Source organism: Metopolophium dirhodum, chromosome 1, assembly GCF_019925205.1.
Source record: "Metopolophium dirhodum isolate CAU chromosome 1, ASM1992520v1, whole genome shotgun sequence".
NCBI lineage: Eukaryota > Metazoa > Arthropoda > Insecta > Hemiptera > Aphididae > Metopolophium > Metopolophium dirhodum.
The window spans coordinates 47,208,932-47,222,451 of NC_083560.1; positions in this window are offsets into that span (position 1 = coordinate 47,208,932).

Here is a 13,520-nt window from a genome sequence, read left to right on the forward strand (position 1 = left end):
CAGTAATTTACCAACTTCTGTTTTAGTTAGTTTCTTTTTTTGTGAATTTAATAGCTGTTTTGACAAAATACTACATATCAGAATGACTACGACTACAATAACAAATACTAAATAGTAATAATTATTTTATTTATAAGTATTTTTGTGCAATAACAAATCAATAATATGGTTATTTGTAGTCATCGTAGCCCGTAGGTAGGTAGTTAGTGAATTGAATTAATAATTATATCTATTAAGAATATTTTTTACGAATATAAATAAATCCATAGTTATTTACTTTTTGTACAAAATTTTAGTTCAAAATATCACACATGGTAATACTTACATTAGATGTTAAAAAAACAATTTTGAATTTTAGCACCAATTCACCCATTTTTTTTTGTATGCAATGTTTGTTGCAACATTTTTTCACGTATGCATACTATACTCGCCAAGTCCATCAAGTGTAAAAAGATTTAATTTGTACAAAATAACTTAATGTCCGCAAAATAATGGCAAATACCAAATTTAAATTCTTATAACGAATTATGGAAATGGTTTGTAAAAAGAGTGACTCAAATTTTGAAAGTGAACTAGAAAATTCTTGTAATTAACTCTCAAACTAATAACTATTGATGAAGATTTTACTGAAATTAAACTTAAGAAGTAACTACTTAATGTGGGTGGGCTAAATTCATGGATGTACTATATTCACTTTCCTACCAGAAAAGATACTGAAGTAGAAAATCTAAGCATTTTAAGTTTTTATTATCCCAAAAGATCGGTTTGGTATCAACCTTCCCTAGACCGTTCATTGAGGCCCCATATTGTCGTAGATGTCTTTCTCTCACACACACGACCAAGGACTGTGAGCAAGAAGGTGTCACTTGCTTCCATTGTGCCAAACCAGACCATGACAAGCGGTCTTGCCCAGAGTCTTCTGGCAAACCCACTTGCGCGCAGTGCAAGGGGAGGCACAAGTCCCTGTCAAAGGACTGCAAAAAATGGGAGTCTAGAATAAGGCAGTTACAGACGTTCACTGACTATGAGTGCTGAAGTACGCGTAATACAGCACAACTTAAATAGAGACCGCACGGCCAGCCACCAACTTAGCGCAATCTGCCAGGAGCAGAAAATTGACTATGTCCTTATCCAGGAACCAATGATAATAAACCAGTCAGTTTACGGGTTCGAAAGCTGCAGGCGATCACTGATCAGCAGAGACGCCGGTGCAGCTACCATAGTCCTGACTAGACGATACCAGTCAATCAATTTAAGCTCATACTTGTCCAACCACTCAGTGGCGATACGCATAACCTATGGTCCCAGGCCCTGCAACAACTTTGTCCTGGTGCCTGCCTATTTTAAGTATAACATCCCGACCACGCTACATATTGAGCGCCTAAACCAGATCCTTGTCAAGGAAAATAGGATCCTGATTGGAGCTGATACAAATGGCCACTCAAAGCGTTGGCACTCGCTCTCACGCAACCGTCGGGGGAGAATCGTAGAGGAATTCATCGACGGACATGGTCTTAGAATTCACAACCTCCCTGGTCAGCTGAACACCTTTTGCCGAAACAATGGCAGAACCTCAAATATTGATGTCACTCTGTCTACAGCTGACATTGGACATATTGTCAGAGGCTGGCAGGTAAAGGACACTACTGACAGTGATCACAGGGTTATTAGATTCAACCTTGCGATCACAAAGCCCCCGCCCAAAATTAAAACAGCTCTTCGATACAACACTAAACTTGCTGATTGGGAGTCGTTTGATACAGCCCTTCGCGGCGAGCTCGGCAGCATCCCCGAGAGAAATGCCGAAGAAATGGCTACAGGCATAAACAGGGTTATAAAACTGGCAGCCGATCGCACTATTCCGCTAAAAAGAACAGCTGACTTTCCGGGGAAAAACCCCTGGTGGTCTCCTGTCCTTACAACACTACGCAAAAACCTATCCCGAGCCAGACGACAAGGCATGAGGGCTAATAACCGGCGACAATATAACAGTCTAAGAAACGAATTCCTTACGGAAATCAGAAAACACAAGCTTGATGCTTGGAAGTCGTTTGCTGGTGACTTAAACGCCAACCCTTGGAGCAAAGCCTTCTCCTGGGCCAAGCGCGGCAACAGGGAAAAGTCTATACCGAGCACAATAACTAAAGAGGACGGATCACAGACCACAGACTGTAGAGAAACAGCTGAACTCTTTTTGGACAAGTTCGTTCCCCCTGATCCTGCCCAAGGAAATTGGTGCTATCAGGGCCCTCTTGAAAATAGAGAAAAGCCCGACTCTGCTCAAATCAAAGCCTCCATATGGAGAATCAGGCCCACCAGCGCTCCCGGTGCAGATGGAATAACAGCGGGCATATTGAGGAAAGCCTGGCCAGCTCTACAAGGGCATATAACTCAACTGTTCGGCTTGTGCGTATCCGACGGGATTTTCCCCGAGTGTTGGAAAGTTGCAACATTGGTTCTAATACCAAAACCTGGCAAACTAGACGCCAGTTTGGCCAAGTCATATCGACCCATTAGTCTGCTGCCCACATTGGGCAAAGCATTGAAGACCATTATAATCCATGGCATTGAATCTGATACGAACTTACTTTCCTACGAAGAACAACACGGGTTCACCGCGGGAATGTCGACAATCAGCGCCTTGGAAAACGTCTATAACTGGATCGATGCGTCTCGTTCCAGACACATCTTTGGAACTTTCTTAGACATAACGGGCGCCTTCGACAATGTAAAATGGCCTCCTCTGCTGCAGCAAGCTATTAAGCTCGGCGCGTCCCTCAATACAGTGAGGATAATCAGCTCTTACCTGTCCAACAGATGGGCATGCCTGGAAATTGAAGGCATCCAGTATAAAAGACAACTCTGTCGTGGCTGCCCTCAGGGGTCGCAACTTGGGCTCACTTTGTGGAAAATTGCCATTTCCCCAATCTACGAGCGATTATTATCCTCGATCACGTCAAAAATCATAACATACGCTGATGACATACTTTTGTTGGTTGGCGCGGCTCGCCCACACACAGCATTTTTACGAATAGAGAAGCAGCTGGACTCGTTCTCTGAGTGGGCCTCAACCTTCTCTCTCGAGTTCTCGGCCTCCAAAAGCCAACTTCTCTCCTTGAAGGGTGGCCTAAAGCCGGGATACTCTGTTGGCTTTGGGACGAAAGACAATGCGCCTAGAATCGCATCAGCAACGACGGCGAAATATCTCGGTGTCATCCTTGACCCCAGGCGCAGTTACTGGGACCACGTCAATGCAGTTAGCAAAAAGTCTTGTGACATGTACAGGAGGCTTCGATCCCTGTACTCTGCCAACTGGGGCATGGGCCCAACTGCTGCCCGCACGATCTACAAAGGGGTCTTCATACCTAGGATCACCTATGCGTCGGAGATATGGAAGGCCGGCGCCTTGCTGATAAAAAGCCGGAAGAAACTTTTAAGCGCACAGAGAGCTCCTTTACTGGCCAAAGGGAGGCCAGCCGGGGCCGGCGTCCGGGACGCGGACACACCGAAACCTTCGGGGACTAGGGTGTTGAGGGTTCTGACCGCGACCTTTGAAGAGCGGGTCGATCTCCTTGGAGATGCCTCGGAGAGGCGTGGAGCTTTGCACGTCTTAGCTGAACTTGTTTGGCCCTATAGCCCGGGGCTGGATGAAAGAATACGGCTAAAGTAAACCCTGATTGTCGTAAAAGGCGACTGAAAGGGTTGGCCAGTCGGGGCCGGCGTCTGGGACGCGGACACTCCGAAACCTTTGGGGACTAGGGTGTTGAAGGTTCTGACCGTGACCTTGAAGAGCGGGTCGGTCACTGGGCTTAGCCACCTGGTGACACCCCTCAGCGGGGTGGTCGGCCCACCGAGAGCCTGCGGTACACGGCCCAATCTCGGGAGGGCCATAAGCTGAGGCTAGTTGCTGACGAAGCTTCGTCCGAGCATCCCACCAATGATGTGCTTTCCTAACGGGAGCGAGAATGGTACTTCGGGATGTGAGGGGGTCCCTCGACGTTGAGCCCTCACACGTCGATCGTGGTGGACACTGTCCACGGTCGACGGTGGTTTGGTTTCGGAGTGGCAGTATGCCGGACCATACTATGTGGTAACAGACCACATGCTTGGACAGGAAAAGGTTGCCGAGTGACGGGTCCGGAATATATGCAGCGAAGGTTGTCCGTGACCAAATACGGAAAGCGACGTGGATAGATCGTGGCCTCACCAAGGTGACGAAAGGTACCTGTATGCCCTAGCCAGATGGTACGGGCATGAGTTCACACTGGCCTCGGCCGGTGGTGCGCGAGTGCCCGGTGCTCGTGGTCCTTAGACGACGCGCGGTCGGTGTGTGGTGGGCAACCACCTCGCCCCGGCCGTGAACCTCTGCGGCTCTTGACTAGCACCTAGCGCTAATGGAAGGTCCGCAGTTGTAGCCGCAAGGCACAAAAGCCGGGAGTTTCGTGTCCCAAAAGATGGGTTGACGCAGCCTGGTTGACGTGCCTTCGGGCAGAAACAAAACCGACGTGCCTATGGGTGATATGACCAATATAAATGACACAAATCTGACCATTATTGACGGTGCTGGCTATGTTCTGTCAGCCAAAAGCACGTTGCGCCTTATAGGCGGCGGTGGTGATGATGGCACCGATGCGAGCGGTTTGGCGTACAATACGCCGTCGTTCCAGAATAGGCCCGCGACAAGGCTTATAAAGCGTAACAGACTTGGAGAGGACGATCTTAGCCCTGGTACGGGTGGCTCTCCCTGTTCGCACGCCGTGGACTTTGAGAAATACTCCGACGAGGTGAGTGAGACTATCACTGACACTTAAACGATCCTCAAAGACATGCTAAAGGAGTCCAAAATTGACAGGCGCTGGGTCGATGCCATCACCCACCAGCTTGACGAGATCTTAATAAGCAACAACCGCCTAGGCAGGGCCAGCTTTGAAATTCTCGGCAAGTGGGAAGAGCAACGTACGAGCTCCGTGCGCTTAAAGGACATGTCAACGATTTACATAGCGACATGGGCGCTCTAAAGGAGTGGTACAATCAGTGTAAAATTGAAAAGGACAACGTCATAGCAAAATTCTTAGCCCTCTGCACATTCGGCAGTTCTGTCCCGGAGCCGTCGGCCACGCCGCTCAGGCTTCCTCCTCCCTTGGAATTTGCAAATGTCGACGATGACTGCGTCATGATCGTAAGTCCATCAGGCACATCTTATGCTGCTGCTGCAGCTAAACCGAAGGCACCCCCTAGAAAGAAACGGGAAGATTTCCCTGGGCTCAAAACGCTGATAGCGCCAAGGAGCGATGCCTCTATAACCTAAGAGTAGGCTGGGCACGAAAAAGCCTGTCAGCAATACCGGTAAGCAAAAAGCAGCAGCTAAGAGCAAAAATAGGGCCAGATCCACCAGGGTGGGTCCCAGATTTGATGTCACCACGGGCGACGAGGGATGGAAAGACCTCCGTAAGTCTATAGAGCAGAAGCTCCCTAACCCGAAAATCAGGATGATTAAAACCAAGAACGGTGGCTTGGTACCGTTCCCCGAGGACGCTGATACCGCGGCTGCTCTGCGCCGTACTACTAACCTCGTTGAGAGGGCTCCACGGTTGCCAAGAGTGATCATAAAGTTTGTCGATAGGCTCCTTGACAAAGACGAGATCCCGTGGGCTCGGAGCAAGAACGCTTCTCTTGAGATAAGTGAACAGGAGCTAGCTCGGATAAAACTATTGTTCATGTTAGGTCCTCGTAACGGAAATGTTGTACACTGGGTAATTGAGGTCGCCCCAGAAACGTTGCCGAAGATTGAAGGCAAATCGGCCTACTTGGGAATGACCAAATGTAAGATGAAGATCTTCGACTCATTTACCCAGTGCTACAACTGCCAAGGCTTCGGCCACACGGCCCAAAAATGTAAGGAAGAGCAGCCTAGGTGTAAAAAGTACTCGGAACGTCATGATTACAGGATCAGCACGGCGCAAACTTTAAAGTGCTCCAATTGCCGCAGCAAGACCCACAACGCGGCATCAGCTAAGTGCCCGGCAAGAGCAGCCACGATTAGGCAACTTACCCGTCGGACTGACTTCGGGCGTTCCGTACTAGCCCCAGTAATAAAATGAACTGCCGAATCAAAATTATACAGTATAATCTCAATCGTAGCCGAATAGCGAGTCACCAGCTACAACAGATATGCCAGGAACAAAAAATCGACTTTGTCCTCGTCCAAGAGCCGCTGATCATAAACAATAATGTTTATGTTTTCGAATGTAACAAGCCCCATATAAGTAAGGACGAGGGTGTGGCTGTGATCATTTTGTCGATACGATTCCAGATCATCCACTTAGGCATGTACTCTTCTAGACAGGTGACCGCCGTTAGGGTAACAATCGGTCACTCCATGTTATGGTACTCGGCGACCCGGAATCGACGGGGTAGGCTAATAGAAGATTTCATCAAACGGCACGGACGGACATCCTATTTCATCTGACCCACAACAAAGTAGGTCATTCTGTCCACTTTAGACATCAGACACATCCTTAATAATTGGGAAGTCAGGGATCTCACAGACCTCCAAAATGATTAATTTTTTACAAATTAATCTAAACTGCTGCAAAGCAGCCCAAGCTTTGGTCACCAAAACTGCCGATGACCTCAATATTGACATAATCCTGGTGTCCGAGCAAAATCAAGCATGTGATCGGTCATGGATGCAAGACCAATCCAAAAAATCAGCTATCATAAACCACAGTCGAGTACAGATAGACGAACTTGATAAACCGGATATGGGCTTCACTTGGTGTAGACTGGCGGGTACAAAGATATACTCGTGCTACTGGACACCAAGACCGGACATAGCTGCTTTCACAGATTTCCTATGACGTCTGGAAACAAGCATTAGAGCCAGCACTAGGGAAGTCATCGTATACGGTGAATTTAACGCTCATCACACCTTATGGGGATGTAATACAAACGACAAAAAAGGTGATCTTCTAGCCGACATGATCCAGGCATCAGCAATGGTCGTGTGTAACAAGGGAACGGATGCTACTTTCCAAAGCGGCAATCGATCGTCCATTGTCGATGTAACATTCGCGACCCAACGCACAGCAACCTCCATCACAAAGTGGGTTGTCTTGGAAGAAACATCGTTGAGTGACCATAATTACGTGCACTTCTGTGTGGAGTTCAACGCAGAAGCCGACGTCCAGCCATACACAAACATCAAAGTGGTTCCTAGCAAACTGAAAGAATACCTAGACTTAAATCCACTTCCACTGAGTTTTACAACCCATGATGTAGATGCGTTAGCCACCGGGCTCACGGATACTATAACCCAGATATGTGGCTTCCAGCACAGGCCGCGTTTAGAAAAAGCAAGAAGGTCGGTTTATTGGTGGTCTACAGAACTCAGTAGCTTACGCAAGGACGCCAATCATCTAAGACGAGTCCACAAGTGGAAAAGGAAGAGAGCCGGCCGGGAATCCTGCTTAGCTGAGGCAGAAGCAGCAAAGACGGCCAAAGCCGTTCTTTGTAAAGCTATTAAACGTGCGAAAGAAAAAGCTTGGACTGATCTGTGCGACCAAGTACAGCGGGACCCTTGGGGAAAGCCATATAAATTGGTTACGGGAAAACTATGCAGAAATTCGAAAATCCCCGGAATCAATACTCCAGGCCGCGCTCAACTGATTATCCAAGGTTTATTCCCGGTAAATGAGGAACGAGGCACGACACAATGGCCACAAGACCTTCCAGAAGATGCTCATTTCACTATCGCTGAGCTTAGACACGCCGAAAGCCAATTGAAGAACTCTGTCTCCCCAGGCCCGGATAAAGTACCAAACGAAGCAATGAAGATATTATGCAGGTCACACCCAGAGGTCTTACTCACCCTGTACAATAAATGTATCGATCAAGGCCGCTTCCCAAAACCGTGGAAGAGGGCGAGGCTAGTCTTGCTACGGAAAGGTGATAAACCTTTGGACGAAGCGTCTTCGTACCGTCCGCTGTGCCACCTTGACTCCTGTGTCAAACTTTTTGAAAAACTCCTTGATAATCGTATAAGAGAACACTTGGAATCATCGAACGGCCTAGCTGATATACGGTTTTAGAAAAGGCCGATCAACTCTTCACGCCATTCATAAGTTAGTGTCAATTATAGATAACTGCCGCAAGGATGTAAGAGTAGGCGTACTCACCCTGGACATAAAAAACGCCTTTAACTCCGCTTCATGGAATATCATAATGCGGGAAGCATACGCAAAAGACATACCTCCGTATCTCTGCAGAGTCCTCGATGACTACCTTCACGAACGTAAACTCCAGTACAACTACGGTGGACCTGAAAAAGTAGATAACATTACAAGCGGTGTCCCACAGGGTTCGGTCCTTGGGCCAACCCTATGGAACATCTTATATGACGGACTACTGCGCGAAACCCTCCCGGTTGCAGTACAGTTCCTAGCGTACGCAGACGACCTGGCGCTCATTGGGAAAAGTAAATACACCTTTGAACTAGAAAGAATGCTGTCCGCGGGCGCGGAGATCGTGAGGACTTGGTTGTCGAACAACGGCCTACAACTAGCAGTCGAAAAGTCCGAAGCGATAATCCTAACGAACACGAGAGTCCACACCGACTTCACAATGATGCTTGGAGGCACACGCATAAACGGCGCTAAATGCATAAAATACCTTGGCATATACTTGGACACAAAACTGAATTTTACAGAACACGCTAACCACACATGCCTTAAAGCGGGGAAAGTAGCCAACAACCTCGCCAGAATTCTGCCGAACATAAGCGCAGCGAAACCTAAGAAGAGAAGGCTGCTCGCAAATGTAGTTCACTCAATTATTCTATATGGTTCCCCCATCTGGGCTCCCAAGATGAGTAAAAAAGGGAAAACCGAAATAGCAAAGGTACAAAGACGCATAGCACTGAGAGTAGTATCAGGTTACTGCACAGTTTCTTACAATGCCATACAGATTATAGCAGACATGCCCCCAATTGTTTTAATAGCCATCGAAAGACAAGAGATATTTGAAAATGCCCGGAAGGAAGAAGCAAGAAGCAAACTAATAAGAGACTGGCAATCAGAATGGGACTTGGCCGAAAATGGAAGGTGGACCCATCGACTGATCCCCAAGATAGACCCATGGTTTAACAGAACTTTCGGCGAAGTCAACTACAGACTGACCCAAGCTCTCAGCGGACATGGCTGCTTTCCATATTACCTCCACCGTTTCGGGAAATTAGCTTCCCCGTCGTGCTGGTACTGCGGCCACGAATCAGACGATGCGTTTCACACCTTTTTTGTGTGTGACGCATGGCACTCAAGGCGTACCAGAATGAACCTGATACTCGGGTGAGAGATCAAGCCAGATAACATGACCGAAGTGATGCTGTCAAGCAAAGACGCATGGACCACCATAGACGACTTCATCAACGAGGTCCTTCGAAAAAAAGAAGAAGAAGAGCGAAGGCGAAAGACTGCAGACCAGCCATAAAATAATTAAAATTAGTTAAGTTCAATATATGTATGTCGAAGGCAAAAAATTGAGAGAGGAGTAGGGGCCTCTCACCTTTGTTGTTTTCCCCCAAACATGTGTAATTCCCTTGAAGTTTATTGTTAATATTATTCAATAAATGATGGTGGCTGGGGGGTGTAATGACTAACGTCGGTTCCACCCCCAGTTATCGATTAAAAATGAAAAAAAAAAAAAAAGATGAAATAGGATGGTCGGACCTCCAATATAGATGTCACTCTGTCCACTATAGACATCAGACACATCCATAATAATTGGGAAGTCAGGGATCTCACAGACAGTGATCACCGAGTGATCAGTTTCGACTTGTCGGTCAAAAAGCGGCCACCCCGTAACCCGGCCGCGCCACGGTTTAATGTAAAAACCGCAGACTGGGACCTGTTCTATACAACCTTATCGAGTGAGGTAGGCAGGATCCCGAATGACAATATCGACTCTATGGCTGAGGGAATAAGCAGTGCCTTGGTAACGGCTGCCACACGGTCAATGGCAAAGAAAAAGGCTGACAGTGCGACGGGAAAGAACCCTTGGTGGTCTCTGGAGTTAACGACTCGACGCAGAAACCTGGTACTCCAAAGGCGTCAGGGTCTACGTACAAATAACCGCGCTGAGTACAATAGAGTCCGCAATCAGTTCCTTGCGGAAGTACGTAAGCATAAGATATCCGCCTGGAAAAGTTTTTCCGGTCAGCTAAATGAGAACCCATGGGCTAGGGCGTTAAAATGGGCCAAGTGCGGAAGCCGAACATGGGCATCACCGAGCACCCTCATGAAGCCTGACGGAACGCAAACTAGCAACTGCCGGGAGACAGCGGAGCTGATATTAAATCGTTTTGTACCTCCTGACCCGGCCCAATAAGCCTGGTGTACCACGGACCCTTAAACCAGAAGGCTCCGCCGGAGTCAGAATCTATTAAGGCCACAATTTGGCGAATCAGACTTTCCAGCGCCCTGGGTGTTGATGGCATAACAGCAGGTATGCTAAGGAAGGCATGGCCAGTGATGAAAGAAATCATCACGGAACTATTCAGCCAGTGTATCAGAGATGGGGTATTCCCGAAAAGTTGGAAGACTGCCCGGTTAGTTCTGATACCCAAACCTGGAAACCTGGACGCTTGCCAGGTCAAGTCCTTTAGGCCAATTAGTCTCTTGCCAGTATTGGTCAAAGCTTTAGAGACGCTCGTCATAGAGTCCATTAGTACAGAGACGAACATTGACACATATGACGAACAGCACGGATTTACGGCGGGTAAGTCCACAATCAGTGCGCTAGAAAATGTCTATGAGTGGATCGATGCGTCCAAATCCAGACATGTCTTTGGGACATTCCTGGATATTACGGGCGCATTCGACAATATGAAATGGTCGCCGATGCTAGTACAGCTGATGAAATTAGGCACATCTCTACGGACAGTAAGACTGGTGCACTCTTACCTCGCAAACAGGTGGGCTAGCCTAGAGTTGGAAGGCATCCAGTACGTCAGAATGCTGGAACGTGGATGTCCGCAAGGTTCCCAACTCGGACCGACACTGTGGAAGGTTGCGATATCGCCTATCTACAAACTGCTAACCCGTGAAGAGGAAAAGCACTCAAAACTGATAACTTACGCTGATGATATTTTGCACACTGAAAAACACCTAGATGGTCTTGAGGCCTGGGCAGCCTCTTACGCATTAGACTTCTCTGCGGAGAAAACGCAGCTCCTTTCACTCAAAGGTGGCCTAAAGCCCGGATATACGATTGGTTTCGGCACAGTTAGAGACGCTCCAAGAATCGCGTCGTCGAAGACAGCCAAATATCTCGGAGTTCAGCTGGACCCCCAGCGTAGTTATTGGGATCATGAACTAGCCGCCAGTAAAAAATCGTGTGACATGTACAGCAAGTTAAGGGCACTGTACTCCGCCAACTGGGGCATGGGACAGTCAGCTGCTAGAACCATATATAAAGGCGTATTCTTCCCGAGAATAACCTACGCTGCCGAAATTTGGTGCAACGGAGCGAAGTGGGAAAAAAGCCGCAAAAAACTGCTCAGCACGCAAAGGGCCCCGCTTAGAGCCATCACTGTATAAGACAGCCTCGTCAAACTGTCTCCCGGCCATAGCAGGAACTTTTCCACTCGATCTTGAGGTACAATTCCAAGCGCTCAAGAGGAGAGCAGGACGCCGGTTAACCACACCGGAGGAATTAGAACTCTGTACTGAAGAACTAATGAGTGAATGGCAGGTCCGCTATGAATCATCAGAAAAAGGTAGCTGGTCTCAAAAGATAATACCGTCTGTGAGACTCCGATGTCAGCTACTCCTAAAACTTGACTATTACGTCACTCGATTCCTCACTGGCCATGGAGACTTCAGGGCGAAGCTGCATAGCTTCAAGCTGTTTGATGATCCAATATATGAGTGTGGCCGCATGCCGGAAACTGTAAGACACGTGCTGAGATTCTGTCCAAGAACCAAGATAGCTCGTAGAAAGCTGAAGCAGATACTCAGTGAGGAGGACGAAGTTTGGCCACCTAGGGACGGGGCCTTCCTCAGATCTAAAAAGACGTTCGAAGCTCTGAGGACATTCTCGAGGGAAGTCCTAACCAACAGGAGTGACCGGTAGAAAGGAGATGAAAACGAAGGAGAATAACAAAGCATCTTCGAAAATATAAGGACGCAAGACCTAAATGGGTCAGAACGCTGCCCCGTCAGTATTCGGAAGGCATAGACTCGGGGTGTTCCTGATGAGCACGTAAGGCGTAAGTGGCAGAAATGAGGGAACACGCTCGAGCGCGTTCTGGCCCGGGACGTGCTCATACGTCAGGGACGAGGAGTCAGGCCCTGGGAGTAGGGGCCTTGGAGAATACTACCCCAGTATTCCCTGCTTGTCGTACGAGGCGACTCAAAGGGAACAAGCCAGTCGGGTCGGCGCCCGGGGCGCGGACGCACCGAAACCTCCGGGGACTAGGGCGTTGAGAGGTTCTGACCATGACCTCGTAAAGAGCGGGTCGGTCACTGGGCTTAACCGCCTGGTGACGCCTCTGGGAGGCGTGGCTTGGGCCCACCGTGAGCCCGTGGTACACGGCCCAAATCTCGGGAGGACTATAAGCTGAGGCAAGTCGCCGACGAAGCTTCGTCCGAGCATCCCACCAATGATGTGCCTTACCTCACGGAAGGCAAGAATGGTGCTTCGGGACGTGAGGGGGCCCCTCGGTGTTGAGAGATTAACATCGAGCCCTCACACGTCGACCGCGGCGAACACTGTCCTCGGTCGACGGCGGTTTGGTTACGGAGTGGCAGTATACCGGAGTATACCATGTGGTAAAAGGCCACATGCTTGGCCACGGGAAGGCTGCCGAGTAACGGAGCCGGGTGGACTCGTACGGTGAGAGCCGGCCGAGGAAGCACGGCCCCTCCCCTTAGCGCTCACCCAGCTAATCGTTGGGACTATATGCAGCGAAGGTTGTCCGTAACCAAAAACGGAAAGCAACGTGGATAGATTGCGGCCCCACCAAGGCGGCGAAAGGCACCTGTATGCTCTAGCCGGATGGTACAGGCGCGCCGGAGTGTCCCTCCGCGCGTGCCCGGTGCTCGTGGTCCTCAGACGACGTGCGGTCGACTGTCCATCGATCACGAACACGTCAGTCACGATCCGTCGTGCAGAGTTATGGGTCGGCCGACGGCGGCCGTAAAACCTCCGCGGCTCTTGACTAGAACCCAGTGCTAACATAAGGTCCGCGGTTGTAGCCGAAAGGCGCCAAAACCCGGGATCTAGTGTCCCAAAAGATTATGACACAAAAAAAAAATTGTTTTTATAAAACCAATACATTTGTCGCTCCTCTCAGAATATAAAAAATATAAAGAGGATTATTTTCAATAAGGAATTATATTAATGGGGATATTTTGTATATTATGAGATATTTATATTTGGAAGCACAGGATATTTTAAGTGTGAACCAAACAATATTTAATAATGGCAAGAGTCTGCGTTTGTTAGGTTTTCTAATATAAAAT